General features: G+C 38.0%; 1 pseudogene; it reads left to right on the top strand.

The window, feature by feature from the left end:
- Positions 1 to 9,314: 9,314 nt before the first annotated feature.
- LOC119515306 overlaps positions 9,315 to 15,461 on the top strand; it is a 49,551-nt pseudogene continuing 43,404 nt past the window's right edge.

The raw sequence follows: 15,461 nt of genomic DNA, 5'->3' as shown, positions 1-15,461 counted from the left end.
TTTCACAGTTTTGTCCACAAACCACCTATCTTTAAAAAATGATTCACCAATCAATTTTGGTTCCATCTTAGCTCTAGGACTATTATCAATGAGAAAGGTATAAAAAATTGAGGAGACTAGGAAATATTAAGCTTCAGTGTTTGTAGCATGAGTTTGGCCATTTCTCCCTTCAGAAAGTTCCAACAATTTATTTAAGAGCAGGGAGCTGAAATTTAGACAAGCACTTAAAGAGTTCTTTAGATATTTGTACAAGATGAAGAAAAATCTCAAAATGGGCAGCTTAGGAACTAATAAAGATATTCTTACCCAAAGTCATCACGTGTCTGTAGATGTCTAGCATCACCCTCTTGTACAGGTCTCCATGATCGGAATCTAGGCATTCCCACTGCTCCTGAGTTAAATCAACAAACACCTCTTCAAATCTCACTGACCCCTGAAATAACAAATACGTCACGATTCTCCAACTGTCCAAAAAGCAAAGTGGTCCTAGAGAGATCAGTTATTTGGGATATAAAAGAATACAACACTGAAAGTGAGCATAAACTATAAAGCAAGACTGACTCAGAAAAAAAAGAAGACACAAATTATCAGTATCTAGAATGAAATAGGGGCTATCACTGCAGATGGAGTGGGGGAAATACGTGGGTGTGTATATAAAGGTTTTGTAAGGGAGATCTTTGTGGTGATGGACTAGTTCTGTATCCGAGATGCTATGGTGGTTACATGTAATAAAATGGCATAGAACTATACATTTACATTCTTCCTGGTTTTGATATTATATTATACTTAAATAAGATGTAACCAATGGAAGCAACTGGGTGAAGGAGACAAGAGACTTCTCTGTACTATCTTTGTAACTTCCTGTGAATCTGTAATTCAAACTAAAAATTTAAAGAATATGCAGTTGAATATGAACATAAAGACATGTTAAGAGTCTTGAGGCATTGGATTATTAGGTAGCATAAATGCCCCTAACTTGTCAAATTACGACATAAACTGAAAACTATAAGAACATTTTACCCTTATAAAATTTAAGGTTTTTGGAAGGTGAATTACTTGTTTTCATTTTAAAATAACATGACAATAGTGCTAAATGCTATGTTACCATTGGGAAAGGGATGTCAAAAAAGTAAGACCACAAACTTGTGTAGGAGGGAGTGCCTTCAGAGAGGAAGGCAATTTGAATTGCATCATAAATGAAAAAAGAAAGCAAGACCAAACAAAAGGGAAATTCCCAGAATCGTACCCTAAGATAATGAATACACAAGTAGTTAGCTAGCAGAATGTCCATAGCAGTGTTTTGTAAAAGTGAAAAAAGTGAAAAACTACCTGCCTTGGTGGATTGGCTAAATTTTACTTATTCATAGGATGTACTATACAGTCATTAAAATTAGTGGTACAGAATACTTAATGACTTGTAAAATTTTTCATGTTAAACTGATAAGTATAATTATAAATTTTGTGATATGATTTTGAGAAAAATATATAGAGTCATAGGAAAAATTATATAATGTTAATAGTGGCTGTCTGAAATTGTGGCCATAAAGATGCATTTTTCTTTATAACTCCAATGTTTGCTGCTGAATAGGTATTAACTTTTTCTTTAAAGTATTATTTTAATGGAAGCAGAACAGTTGTCCAGGACTTTCAGGGTTGGTTAAGAGAAAGGATCAAATTCTTGAGCCTGGGGTAACTGACACAGCTGTGTTTTAGGAAGGAAGTTACCCAGAACTACATTTTTTGGAATGTTCTTTCTGGTGCAGTTAAAGTATTCAAGGTACACAACTGAACACTTTTAATTGCCAGACCAGAAAAAAAAAAATCACTACACAGTTAGATGGCCCATACAGAGTAAGTTAAATATTGCAGTCATAGCGTAATTGTAGGAATTCATTATGAATAAGGACATACTTCTTCCTTTTCTGCTAAATGTAACTTATAAACACTAGTTAAGTTCTTGTTAAAATACTCCTTTTGCACGATCTCCTTCCCTGTCAGAGTTCCCTCCACCCTTCAATGCCAATGTATGGTAATAAAACCAGAGTTCAGGAAGTTAAATTAATGGGCAAATATTCTAAGTCATTTAAAGACACAAAGAAGAATTTTACATTGATAAACATCAGTCTTAAACTTTATGCACCAAAATTATATACTTGAAATCAAGAAAAAATTAATAGAAACCCTATATAATATTAATGAGCTATCTGAGGAGGTAACCAAGAAAAAAATTCCATTTACAATAGCAACTATAAGAATCAAATATCTAGGAATAAACTGAACTAAGGACATAAAGGACTTGTATACAGAAAACTACAAAACATTGCTAAAATAAATCAAAGAAGACCTAATAAATGGAAAGACATTCCGTGCTTATGGATTGGAAAGCTAAATTTTAAGATGTCAGTTCTACCCAAACGGATCTACAGATTCAATGCAATACCAATTAAAATTCTAACAGCCTACTTTGCATAAATGGAAAAGATAATTATCAATTTTATTTGGAAGGGTAATGGGCCTTGAGTAGCCACAAATGTCTTGAAAAAGAATGAAGTAGGAGGTCTCATGTTTCCTGACTTTAAAGCATATTATAAAGCCACAGCAGTCAAATAGCATGGTATTGACATTAAGATAGACATCTTGATCAATGGAATCAAACTGAAAGTTCAGAAATAGACCCTCAGATCTATGGTCAATTGATTTTTGACAAGGCTGCCAAGTCTACTCAACTGGGACACAAGAGTCTCTTCAATAAATGGTGCTGGGAGAACTGGATATCCATATCCAAATGAATGAAAGAGGACCCTATCTCACAACCTATACAAAAATTAACTCAAAATGGATCAAGGACCTAAATATAAGAGCCAGTGCCATAAAACTCCTGGAAGCAAATGTAGGGAAACATCTTCGAGATCTAGTGATAAGCAGTAGTTTCTTAGACTTTACACCCAGAGCACAAGCAATAAAAGAAAAAATAGATAAATATGACCTCCTCAAAACTGAATACTTCAGTGTTTCAAAAGACTTTGTCAAAAGCTTGAAAAGGTCACCAACTCAATGGGAGAAAATATTTGGAAACCACATACCTGGTAAAAGTTTGATATCCAGAATATACAAAGAAACCCTACAGCTCAACAATAAAAAGACAAACAAGCCAATTTAAAAAACTGGTAAAAAAAAAAAAAATGAATAGACATTTTTCCAAAGAGGAGATACAGATGGCCAAAAAGCCCGTGAAAAGATGCTCAGCTTTTCAAAACCACAGTGAGATTTCAACTCACACCTAGTAAAACTGCCACTGTTAAACAAATAGGAAACTACAAGCGTTGGAGGGGATGTGGAGAAATTGGAACATTTATTCACTGCTGGTGGCAATGTAAAATGTTACAGCCACTGCAGAGGATGGTTTGGCAGTTCCTCAGGAAGCTAAATATAGAGTTGCTTTATGACCCGGCAATCCCGCTACTCAGGATATACCCTAAATATCTGAAAGCAGGGACGCAAACATTTGTACACTGCTATTCACAGTGGCATTATTCACAGTTGCAAAAGGATGGAAACAACTCAGGTGTCTATCAACAGATGAATGGATAAACAAAATGTGGTATATATATACAATGCAATATTACTCAACAGTAAAAATGAATGAAGTCCTGAAGCACGTGACAACATGGATGAACCTTGAGGACATTATGTTAAGTGAAGTAAGTCAAACATAAAAGGACAAATATTGTATGATCTCACTGATATGAACTAATTATAATATGTAAACTCATAGGCATAACATAGAATGTAGGTTATGAGGATATAGAATGAAGCTAAAGAATTGGGAGTGGTTGTTTAATGTGCAGAATGTTTAACTAGATCGAACTTAAATGTTTGGAAATCGATAGAGGTGATGGTAGCACATTGTTATGAGAGTAATTAATAGTGCTGAATGGTGTGTGCATGTGGTGGAAAGGGGAAGCTTAGAATCATGTATGTCACCAGAAGGAAAGCTGGAGGTTAAATCATGAGAATGTATAACACAGTGAATTCTGTGCTGGACAATGACTGTGATTAACTGTACAAATATTGAAAAGTCCTTTCATGAACTAGAACAAAAGTATGACACTACTGCAAGGAATTAACAATTGAGGGATATATGGTGAAAATGTACCTATTGCAAATTAAGGACTATAGTTAATGGTAATATTTTAGAATTCTTTCATCAGCAGTAATAAATGTACCACATACTATGGGTTAGTAATGGGGGGGGTAGGTTGTATGGAAGGATTTGGGTTTTTTTATTTTTACATCTTTTCTGGAGTAATGAAAATGTTCTAAATTTGATCCTGGGGATGTATGCACAGCTATGTGATGATACTGTGAGCCATTGCTTGGTTGGTTTGTATGGTATGTGACTGTATCTCAATAAAATTGCATTGAAAAATTAATAGAAACAGCATGAAAAACCTAAAATCACTTTTAGGGAATGAAAATAAATCATGTCCCCCACATAAGGTATGCACAGGTTCCAACCCCTGGTCCTATGAGTGTGAACCCATTTGTTATTAGGACCTATAAAGATGTTATTAGTTCAGGTATGTCCAACCAAATGAGGGTGGGCCTTAGTCCAACATGGCTGAAGACCTTATAAGCAAAAGAGATTGCATGCAGAAAGAAAAGCAATGAGAAAAGCAAGCTGCTGGAAGTCAACAGAACCTGGTAGAGAAAGAAGATGCTGCCAGGTGCATTGCCATGTGATAGAAAGGCCAAGGAACCCCGGAGATTGCCAGCCAGCCAGAAGATACCAACCCCAGGAGGAACCCTTCTAGCCTCTGAATCCATGAGCCAATACATTCCTGTTATTAAGCCAACTCATTATATATTATCTGTTTTAGCAGCCGAGAAACTAAAAACAATCACTGTGAGAGAATTTTACATCTATCTCAGAAAACAGTTCAAACAGACAAGCACAAAGCAAGAATGTGACAAATTTGATCTAAATGTTACAAAAGAAAGTTTATGTCCAAAAATCAGTTAATTATTATCTTTTTAAACATGGCTATGTATTAGAAACAAAAGAAAATATATACAAATTCCACAGGCAGAAATTCTATAAACCAGATACTCTGCCCAAACAGCAATTACATTTTTTAAAAAGCCAGAGAGCAAAATAATGAAAAATGTTATCTGGAAAAATGTTAAAAACTACAGCTAGAGAAGAATTAACTCAGAATATGAACTATTTAGAAATGGTGGTTAAATATGAGATCTACCTATCAATATTTGTGGGATGTGGTCAAAGAAGTATCTGAAGAAATGCATAGTCTTAAGCTGAATTAACAAACTTAAATAGTAGTAATGCAATATAAGATACGATTAGAGAGGAGAATCTAAGATGGTGGCTAGGTGAGACAGGGTAAAAAAACACCTCCGTGAAAAATACTAGATAAAAACCAGAAAGTGACCCAGAACACCACTGCCAGCGATGTACCAGCCGGACAAAGTCTGCTAAATCCACAGGGAACGTGCATTCAGTGAAACCAGGAGCCTGCATTCTGAAATGAGTGAGTCGGCTGAAAGTCCCGCAACTGTGCTGCGGTGTGGGGAAACGGTGGGCTGGCATTTGGAGACGGACTAGTTCTTTAAAAAAAAAAGCCCGGGAGCGGCTGCAGATACGACGGGGAGAGCCACGCAGTGAAGCATGGCGGGAGCGGGCTGGGCTAACGCCTCGGTGTCTGGTGTGGAGGATACCCCTTCCCACACCTGCTGCTGATTGTCTGGAGACCAGAGGGGCAGAGGGGAGCCAAAAGGAGAAAAAAAAAAACCACATTCTTTGCAGCCATCTCCCCAGTGGGTGGGGGACACTCCTGCCCAGGGCCAGACCCACAGCCCAGAGCTGCACCAAGAAACCCAGTGTGACAGGGAATCTTTCCTGCAGCACTACACACAAGCCACAATATCGGCCGTGGACAGTGGCTTTTAATACACCCACGGCTGATTGTCCCGGAGCTGGGAGGGCGGAGCTGTGCAAAAAGGGGGAAGTTAAAGCGTCCCATTCAACCATCTTTGAAGCGGGCTGGGAGTGCCCCTGCACGGCCCAGTGACCCAGGGCTTCCCTGGCAGGCCAGCGCGCACTAGTGACGTCGCGCAGCCCTCCCTCAGCAGAGGTCCTGGAAGAGCACAGCTGGGAAGGGGGAACCGCTTGGAAATCCCAGGGAACCTACGCCAATACCAAGGACTTGTGGGTCAGCGGCAGAGACAATCAGTGGAAAGACTGAAATGAAGGCTTAGGCTCCAGCAACACCCCTAAATCTCTGGGAACACCTGGGAGGTTTGATTATTAAAGCTGCCCTGCCTGCCTAACCACCCAGACACATGCCCCACATTCAGGGTGGACAGCACCAGCAACACACCCAGACTTGGTGCACCCGTTGGACCCCACAAGAATCAGACCCCCACACACCACAAAGACAAAGTGGGGGAGAACTGACTTGAGGGGAATAGGTGACTCACGAATGCTGGTTAGTTCGAGAAAGTGTACGCCACCAAGCTGCAGTTCTGTCAAATTAGGGATCAAGTAAAGCAAATGCCAAGAGGCCAAAAACAACAGAAAATCTTAAAGCATATGATAAAACCAGACGATATGGAGAACCCAAACCAAAACACCCAAATCAAAAGATCAGAAGATACCCAGTTCTTGGCTCAATTAATCAAAGAATTACAGACAGGCAACAAGAGCATGGCACAGGATATAAAGGACACAAAGAAGAGCATAGCACAGGATAGAAAGGACATAGAGAAGACCCTAGAAGAACATAAAGAAGAAATTTCAAGAGTAAATAAAAAAATAGAAAGATCTTATGGAAATAAAAGAAACTGTTGGCCAATTTAAAAAGACTCTGGATACACATAATACAAGATTAGAGGAAGGTGAACAACAACTCAGCCTCGTCGAGGACCACAGAATAGAAAATGAAAGAACAAAAGAAAGAATGGGGAAAAAAATAAAAAAATAAAAATGGATCTCAGGGATATGATAGATAAAATAAAACGTCTAAATTTAAGACTCATTGGTGTCCCAGAAGGGGAAGAGAAGGGTAAAGGTCTAGAAAGAGAGTTCAAAGAAATTGTTGGAGAAAACTTCCCCAACCTTCTACACAATATAAATACAAAAAGCATAAATGCCCAGCAAACTCCAAATAGAAGAAATCCAAATAAACCCACTCCAAGACATATTCTCATCAGACTCTCAAATACTGAAGAGAAGGAGCAAGTTCTGAAAGCAGCAAGAGAAAAGCAATTCGCCACATACAAAGGAAACAACATAAGACTAAGTAGTGACTACTCAGCGGCCATCATGGAGGTGAGAAGGCAATGGAATGACATATTTAAAATTCTGAAAGAGAAAAATTTCCAACCAAGAATACTTTATCCAGCAAAACTCTCCTTCAAATTTGAGGGAGAGCTTAAATTTTTCACAAACAAATGCTGAGAGATTTAGCTAATAAAAGACCTGCCCTACTTCAGATACTAAAGGGAGCCCTACCGAAAGAGAAACAAAGAAAGGAGAGAGAGATATAGAGAATTTTAACAGACATATATAGAACATTACATCCCAGGTCACCGGGACACACATTCTTCTCTAGTGATCACAGATCTTTTCTCCAGAATTTTATGTCCGTATGCTGGGACATAAAACAAGCCTCAATAAATTAAAAAAAAAAATTTTGAATTTGTTCAAAGCACATTCTCTGACCACAGTGGAATACAAATAGAAGTCAGTAACCATCAGAGACTTCACAAACACCTGGAGGGTAAAAATGAGGGGGAGATGAAAACATTCCTGGATAATCAAAAGCTGAGGGACTTCATCACCAGTAGATCAGTCCTATAAGAAATGCTAAAGGGAGCTGAGCAGGCTGAAAGGAAGGGACACTAAACAATTGACTGAAACTACATGAAGAAATAAAGATTTCCAGTAAAGATCACATGGTAAATATAAATACCAATATTACTGTATTTTTGATTTGTAACTCCACTATTTACTTCCTACAGGATCTAAAATACATAAACTTTAATGAGAAATCAGTGGTTTGGGACACAATGTAAAATATGTAATTTTTGACAAGAACTACATAAAGGTGGGGGAATGATGGAGTATAGGAACATAGTTTATGTGTCCTATTGAATTTAAGTTGGTATCAAAGAAAAACAAGATTGTTATAGATTTAAGAGGTTAAATTTAAGCCCCACGGTAAACACAAAGAAAGTATCAGAGAATATGACCATAGAGATGAATAGTAGAGTAGGGGTTACGAGAAGTCGGGGAAGGGGCAATGGGGAGTTAAGAAATGAGTGTAGGGTTTCTGCTTGGGATGAAGGGAAATTTCTAGTAATGGATGGTGGGAAGGTGATAGCACTGCAACATTCTAAATGTGATTAATCCCACTAATGGAGTGCTAGGGAGGGGTTGGAATGGGAAAATTTAGGCTGTATATATGTTTCCACAATTGAAAAAAAAAAGACAGTCTAAATAGATGACAATTAAATGCCAAGGATGATCCTTGATGGGATCTGAGGATGGAAGAGAGGAGGCTCAAAGGGACACAGATGGGATGTAAGAAAAAAAAAGGAAATACAGAATATAAGCTTTGTATCAATGTTGAATTTCTTGAACTTCTTAGCTGCGCTTAATGGGATTGCATAAAAGAATGTTCTTGTTCATGGGAAATGTATGTGTGAATTATATTGTTTCTTCAAAGATGTGTGCAGCTTGCTCTCATATGTTCAGAGGACAGAGCAATAGATGATGGATGATAGATAGGGAGGGAGGGAGGGAGGGAGAGCGGGAGGGAAAGAAAGAAATGGTGGTGTACAGTATGTTAAAGTTGGTGGATCAGGTTATTGGGGAAGGGGGGTCAGGGTATGCTGGAGTTCTGTGTATGGGGTTTGTATTGTTTTTGCAACTGCTCCTGTAAGTTTGAATTTATTTCAAAATAAAATTTAAAAAACAAAAATACAAAAAAACCAAACAGCATGGTACCGGAACAAGAACATATATACAGACCAATGGAATTGAATTGAAAGTTGAGAAATAAACATGTCTATGGCCAACTGATTTTTCACAAGGCTGCCAAGATCACTCAATTGGGAAATAATAGTCTGTTTAACAAATGGGGCTGGGAGAACTACTGAAAGTAGACCCCTACCTCACATCATATATAAAAATTAACTCAAGAGGACTTCCAGGAAGATGGCAGAGAGGGTGAGGGGAAGGGGTTTCTCCTCCATGAAACAAACTAGAGAGAGACCAGAGGAAGCCCGGGACCATGGTTTCAGAGTTGGCCATAGTGGGGCCTCTACAATACGTGGTGGAGATGTGGACAAAAATGTGGAGAGACAGCACCCCGAGGGACAGGGTGAGTTTTTTGAGGCTGGGAATGCCTCCCGGGGCTGGCAGCAGCGAGACAGCCACCAAGTAAGGGAGAGAACAGCAGCTCTCCACTCCTGTGCACCCACCTTGGCAGTTAGCCGGGGAGGTGATCCACCACATCGACACAGCTGACAGCTCCCATGATGGAACCCAGGAGGCAGCCTTTACTCCCCCCACCCCACACGAAGTCTGGAGGGCACACCGGAAAGAAGTGGGGATAGGAAAGGGCACTATACGGATGCATCCCACACCCCAGAGGCTTCAGAGCACACGGCAGGCAGGGAACAGGGCACGTTTGATCTGGAGGATGTCCTTAAATGGACTCCCTGCTGACCTGCACAGGGCCCAATCACACCACCGGGACAGGCAGTCACCGGTGCACATGGAGAACTGGTGCACTGATTGGTTACCCACCCAGTTTGGATCCTGTCCAGCACATAGGAAAGGTTCAGGGAAAACTAGCTTCAGCGTAAAAGGTGGCTCAAGAGCGCCACCTACTGGAAGGATAGGGAAACTGAACTCCAGCAAACTGTAGCTCTGCCAAATTATATATAAATGCTCAAATAATCCTGCATTTCCCAAAACAACCTTATCAAGATAAGCAAATGCCCTGAAGCCAACAGAAAATCATAAAGCACTTGAAAATCTAGAAGACATGTATAAGCCAAATGAACAAATTAAAAAGCCATAAGAGACACAAAATTTGGAGCAATTAATTAAAGAGGTACACACAAATATCCAAAACAAATTCAGTGAGATAGCTAAAGACATAAAGGAATCAAGAGGACTCTAGAAAAGCATAAAGAAGAATTTGAAAGAGTAAATAAAGTAAAAGATCTTATGGAAATGAAAGATACTGTTGATCAAATTAAAAATATACTACTCAATGGGAAAAAATATTTGGAAATCATATGTCCGATAAAAGACTAATATCTTGCATATATAAAGAAATCCAACAATTCAATGATAATAGTATAAACAACTCAATTATAAAATGGGCAAAAGAGATGAAAAGACATTTCTCTGAAGAAGGAATACAAAGTTTAAAAAAAACACATGAAAAAATGTTCATCTTCACTAGCTATTAGGGAGATGCAAATTAAGACCACAATGAGATACCATCTCACACCAATTAGAATGGCTGCCATTAAACAAACAGGAAACTACAAATGCTGGAGAGGATGTGGAGAAATTGGAAGTCTTATTCATTGCTGGTGGGACTGTATAATGGTTACAGCCACTCTGGAGGTTTCTTAGAAAACTAGATATTGAGTTACCATACGATCCAACAATTTCACTTTTTGGTATATACCCAGAAGATCTGAAAGCAGTGACACGAACAGATATATGCACACTGATGTTCATAGTGGCATTATTTATAATTGCCAAGAGATGGAAACAATCCAAATGTCCTTCAATTGATGAGTAGATAAACAAAATGTGGTATATTCACATGATGGAATACTACACAGCAGTAAGAAGGAACAAGGCTGTGTAACATATGACAACATGGATGAACCTTGAAGACATAATGCTGATTGAAATAAGCCAGACACAAAAAGAGAGATATTGTATGTTACCACTACTCTGAACTCCCTGAACAGTGTAAAATCAATGTCTTATAATGTAGAATATTGGGAACTAGTGATAGACAGAAGCTAGTGGAGAGGGAATGATAATCTGATATGTTCAGATATGTTAATGAGGGTGAATTCAAAGGTAGGGGAATGGATAGGGGTGATGATTGTTTGTTAATGGGATTATGAGTATCAGAGCTGTATTGAAGGTGAATAGGATTGAAAGGGGTTGTTTAAAGGCATATATCCCACAAATCAGCACTACAAATATAGATAGCTGTTTGCATGATATACTTCTAAAGTATGACTCTAGTACAGAGAGTTGACAACAAAATAGTATATGGGTAAAATCTACCTATTGCATACTAGGGACTATAATTGATAGGAATACCTTACTAGTACCACCCAAATACTAGAGACAAATAATTAAGGGCTGAAAAGAGCTATGTGGTGTTTTGGGTCATGAGAATTGTTTAAAATGGAGAGTGATGAGGATTGTACAACTAAGTGATGATAATATAAGATATGGATAGATTATCATGGACATAACATACGCTGTGTGAACTTAGGAACCCCCTACTTCATAAGTGAAGCCCTCAATCTTGAGGCTTGCTGTTGTGAAACTTACGGTTGTAAAGGGGAGGCTAAGCCCCCTATAATTACCCCTAGGATTCACCTCCAGAGAACCTCTTTTGTTGCTCAAATGTGGACTCTCTCTCTCTAAGCCCAACCCTGCAAATAAATTCATCACCCTCCCCCCAATGTGGGACAGGACCCCCCAGCTGAGTAAGTCTCCCTTGCAATGTGGGATATTGATTCTGGGAATGAGCCTGAGCCTAGCATAGAGGGGTTGAGAATGCTTTTTGACTAACAAGGGGAAAAGAAAGGCAACAAAATAAGATTTCAGTGACTAAGAGAATTCAAATAGAGTCAAGAGGCTGTCATGAAGGTTACTTTTATCAAGCTTCAGCTAGATATGCCAAATGGTCACAGTATGATAAGCCCAAGTCAATAGTTGTCCCCAAAACCCTAAAGAATACCTGAGTCCCTATCTGAGATCTATAAAAGTTTCACTCACTAAGTTTATTCTTCAGAAACTTAAATCCTCAGAGAACTCCTATGCCAGCTAAGTCCCAAACAGTCTCTTCAAGAAAATCAACCAGATGTGTCCCTTTTCCCATAATGTTGATACCCCTTTTCAACATGAACAAGTTAGGGTGGTCACTGCCTAGACATCCATGAAGACTGGGAAAGTGATTAAACTAGAGGAAGGGGTAGCAACAGACAAGATGGAATTTAACAAAGGATTACAAATAACTGAATCCCTATATAATTTTCTTTTTGTTGGTTGCTAGAGTATTAGAATAGCTAGAAGGAACAAATTGAAATGGTGGAAGTGTAACCCATATCATTCTTTGAAATTTGCTTTATAGCTACTTGTTAAATCGTAATTTGAAAATTATCATCTTTTTGTATATATGTTGTATTTCACAATAAGGAAATAACTCAAACTATGTTACTGTAACTCATATTTTTGGAAATTTCCTATGTATTTATATAACTACTTGTTAAATCATACTTTGAAAGATATCACCTTTTTGCATATATGTTACATTTCACAATAAGGAAATAACTGAAACTGTGGAACTGTAACCTATAAGATTCTTTGAAATTTGCTCTCTAGCTACTTGTTAAATTGTACTTGGAAAGTTATCAATTCTATGTATATACGTTATATTCCACAATAAAAAAATGATAAAATATTAACTCAAAATGGATCAAAGATCTAGATATAAGAACTAGAACTATAAAACTCCAAGAAAACATCAGGCAGTGTCTTCAGGACTGTGTGTCAGGCAATGGTTTTTTAGACTTTACACTGAAAGCATGAGTAACAAAAGAAAAAAATAGATAAATGGGACTCCATCAAAATTAAGAACTTTTGTGCAAAAGGGTTCATCTTGAAAGTAAAAAGACAACCTACAAAATGGGAGAAAATATATGGAAACCACATATTTGATAAGGGTTAAATATCTAGGCTATATAAAGAAATCCTACAACTCCATAGCATAAAGACAAACAACCCAATTTTTTTTAAATATGGGACTTGAATAGACATTTCTCCAAGTAAGATATATAAATGGCCAAAAAGTACATGAAAAGATGCTCAATATCATTAGTTATTAGCAAAATCAAAATCAAAATCCCAATAAGATACCATTTCACACCTACTAAAATGTTTAATATTCCAATAAAAAATGGAAAATTATAGGTGTTGGAGAGGATGTGGAGAAATAGGAACATTTATCCATTGGTGGTGGGGATGTAAAATGGTGCAGCCTCTATGGAAAACAGTTTGGCAGTTCCTCAGAAAGTTAAGTATAGCATTACCCTATGACCTGGAAAATCAACTTCTAGGTATATATCCAAAAGAACTGAAAGCAGGTGTTCAAACAGGGATTTATACACCAATGTTCATAGCAGCATCATTCAAAATTGCCAAAAGATGGAAGAAACCCAAGTAAGTGTTCATCAACTGATGAATGTATAAACAAAGTATGGTATATACATACAATGGAATATTATTTGGCTGTAAAAAGGAATGACGTTCTTAGCACCACGCTCTAACCAACTGAGCTAACCTGAAACTCAGAGCTAGAGCTCGGCAGATATGAATGTCAGTATTACCGCATACAGCAACTGTTTAAAAAGCTGAAAAATGTCCACACTTCAATTAGAGATATGAATGAAGCAGATCTGGTTAGGACTAGGGCAAATCGGGCCAAAGGGTAAAGGATGACACTGAATATGTTTTAAAACTTCAACTTCCATGTCAGATCAAGAGAAGAGATATTTATTTGGTGCAGAATGTATATTACCTAAACAATATAACTCACATAATTTGTTCAAACACCATAATTACATGGAACTTTGAATAGGAAGCGAGAACGGTAGGTTCGTATAGGTTAGTGTGAAATAGCGACACATCCCACAGTAATTTGGGCAGAGAATAAAAATATATATGCAGGGCCCCCCTGGGAAAATGTGGAAGTGTTGGACTTCCTCACCTGGGCTACTGCTGATATTCTCACGAATATTGAGGACTGGCGGTTTAATGTGCCGAGCCCTCTATAACAGGACTTGCCCTTATGAAGCTCGTTACTGCAAAGGAGAGGCTAAACCTGCTTAAAATTGTGCCTAAGTCTCCCCCTGAGCACCTCTTTGTTGCTCAGATGTGGCCCTCTCTCTCTCTAGCTGAGCCGACTCAGCAGGTGAACTCACTGCCCTCCTCCCTACGTGGGACTTGACTCCCTGGGGTGTAAATCTCCCTGGCAACGCAGGATATGACTGCCAAGGAGGAATCTGGACCCAACACCGTGGGATTGAGAACATCTTCTTGACCAAAAGGAGGATGCAAAATGAAACAAAATAAAGTTTCAGTGGCTGAGAGATTTCAAATGGAGTTGAGAGGTCACTCTGGTGGGCATTCTTATGCACTATATAAATAACACTTTTTAGGTTTTAATGTATTGGAATAGCTAGAAGTAAATACCTGAAACTACTAAACTGCAACCCAGTAACCTTGACTCTTAAAGGCGATTGTATAACAATGCAGATTACAAGGGGTGACAGTGTGATTGTAAAAGCCTTGTGGATCACACTCCCTTTATCCAGTATATGGATGGATAAGTAGAATAATGGGGACAAAAACTAAATGAAAAATAGGGTGGGTAGGGGGGATGATTTGGGTGTTCTTCACTTTTATTTTTTATTCTTATTTTTACTTTTTCTGGTATAAGGAAAATGTTCAAAGAATAGATTGGGGTGATGAATGCACAACACGATGGTACTGTGAACAGATGATTGTACACCACAGATGATTGTATGATGTTAATACATCTCAATAAAACTGAATTTTTTAAAAAAAGGAATGACGTTATGATACATGTGACAACACAGATTAACCTTGAAGACATCATGTTAAGTGAAATAAGCCAGACACGAAAGGAAAATATTGTATGATCTCATTGATACGAAATAATTAGAATAAGCAAACTCATATAGAGTCAGAAATTAGAATATTGATTACCAGAGGCTATGAGGGGGTTGGGAAAGGAAATTAATGCTCAATTGGTATAGCGTTTTAATTGGGTTGATGGAAAAGTTTTGGTAATGAATAGCGGTGACGGCAGCACAACGTTGTGAATGTAATGAACAGCATTGAATTACATATTTGAATGCCGTTAAAAGGGGAAATAAAAGGTTGTATTCACAAAACATAGGACTGTACAACACAGCGAACCCTAAAGTAAACCATGGACTATAGTTAATAGTACAATTCTAATAATATTCGTTCATCAGTTGTAACAAAACTACCACACTAATGCAAAGTGTTAATAATGGAGGAGGGGCTATGTGGGAACTCTGAATTTTCTGCATGATTTTTCTGTAAAACTACAACTTCT

The sequence above is a fragment of the Choloepus didactylus genome, chromosome 19, assembly GCF_015220235.1.
Source record: "Choloepus didactylus isolate mChoDid1 chromosome 19, mChoDid1.pri, whole genome shotgun sequence".
NCBI classification, from domain to species: Eukaryota; Metazoa; Chordata; class Mammalia; order Pilosa; family Megalonychidae; genus Choloepus; species Choloepus didactylus.
Note: the sequence above shows the minus strand (reverse complement) of the source record. Positions and strands in the feature narration are given on the sequence as shown.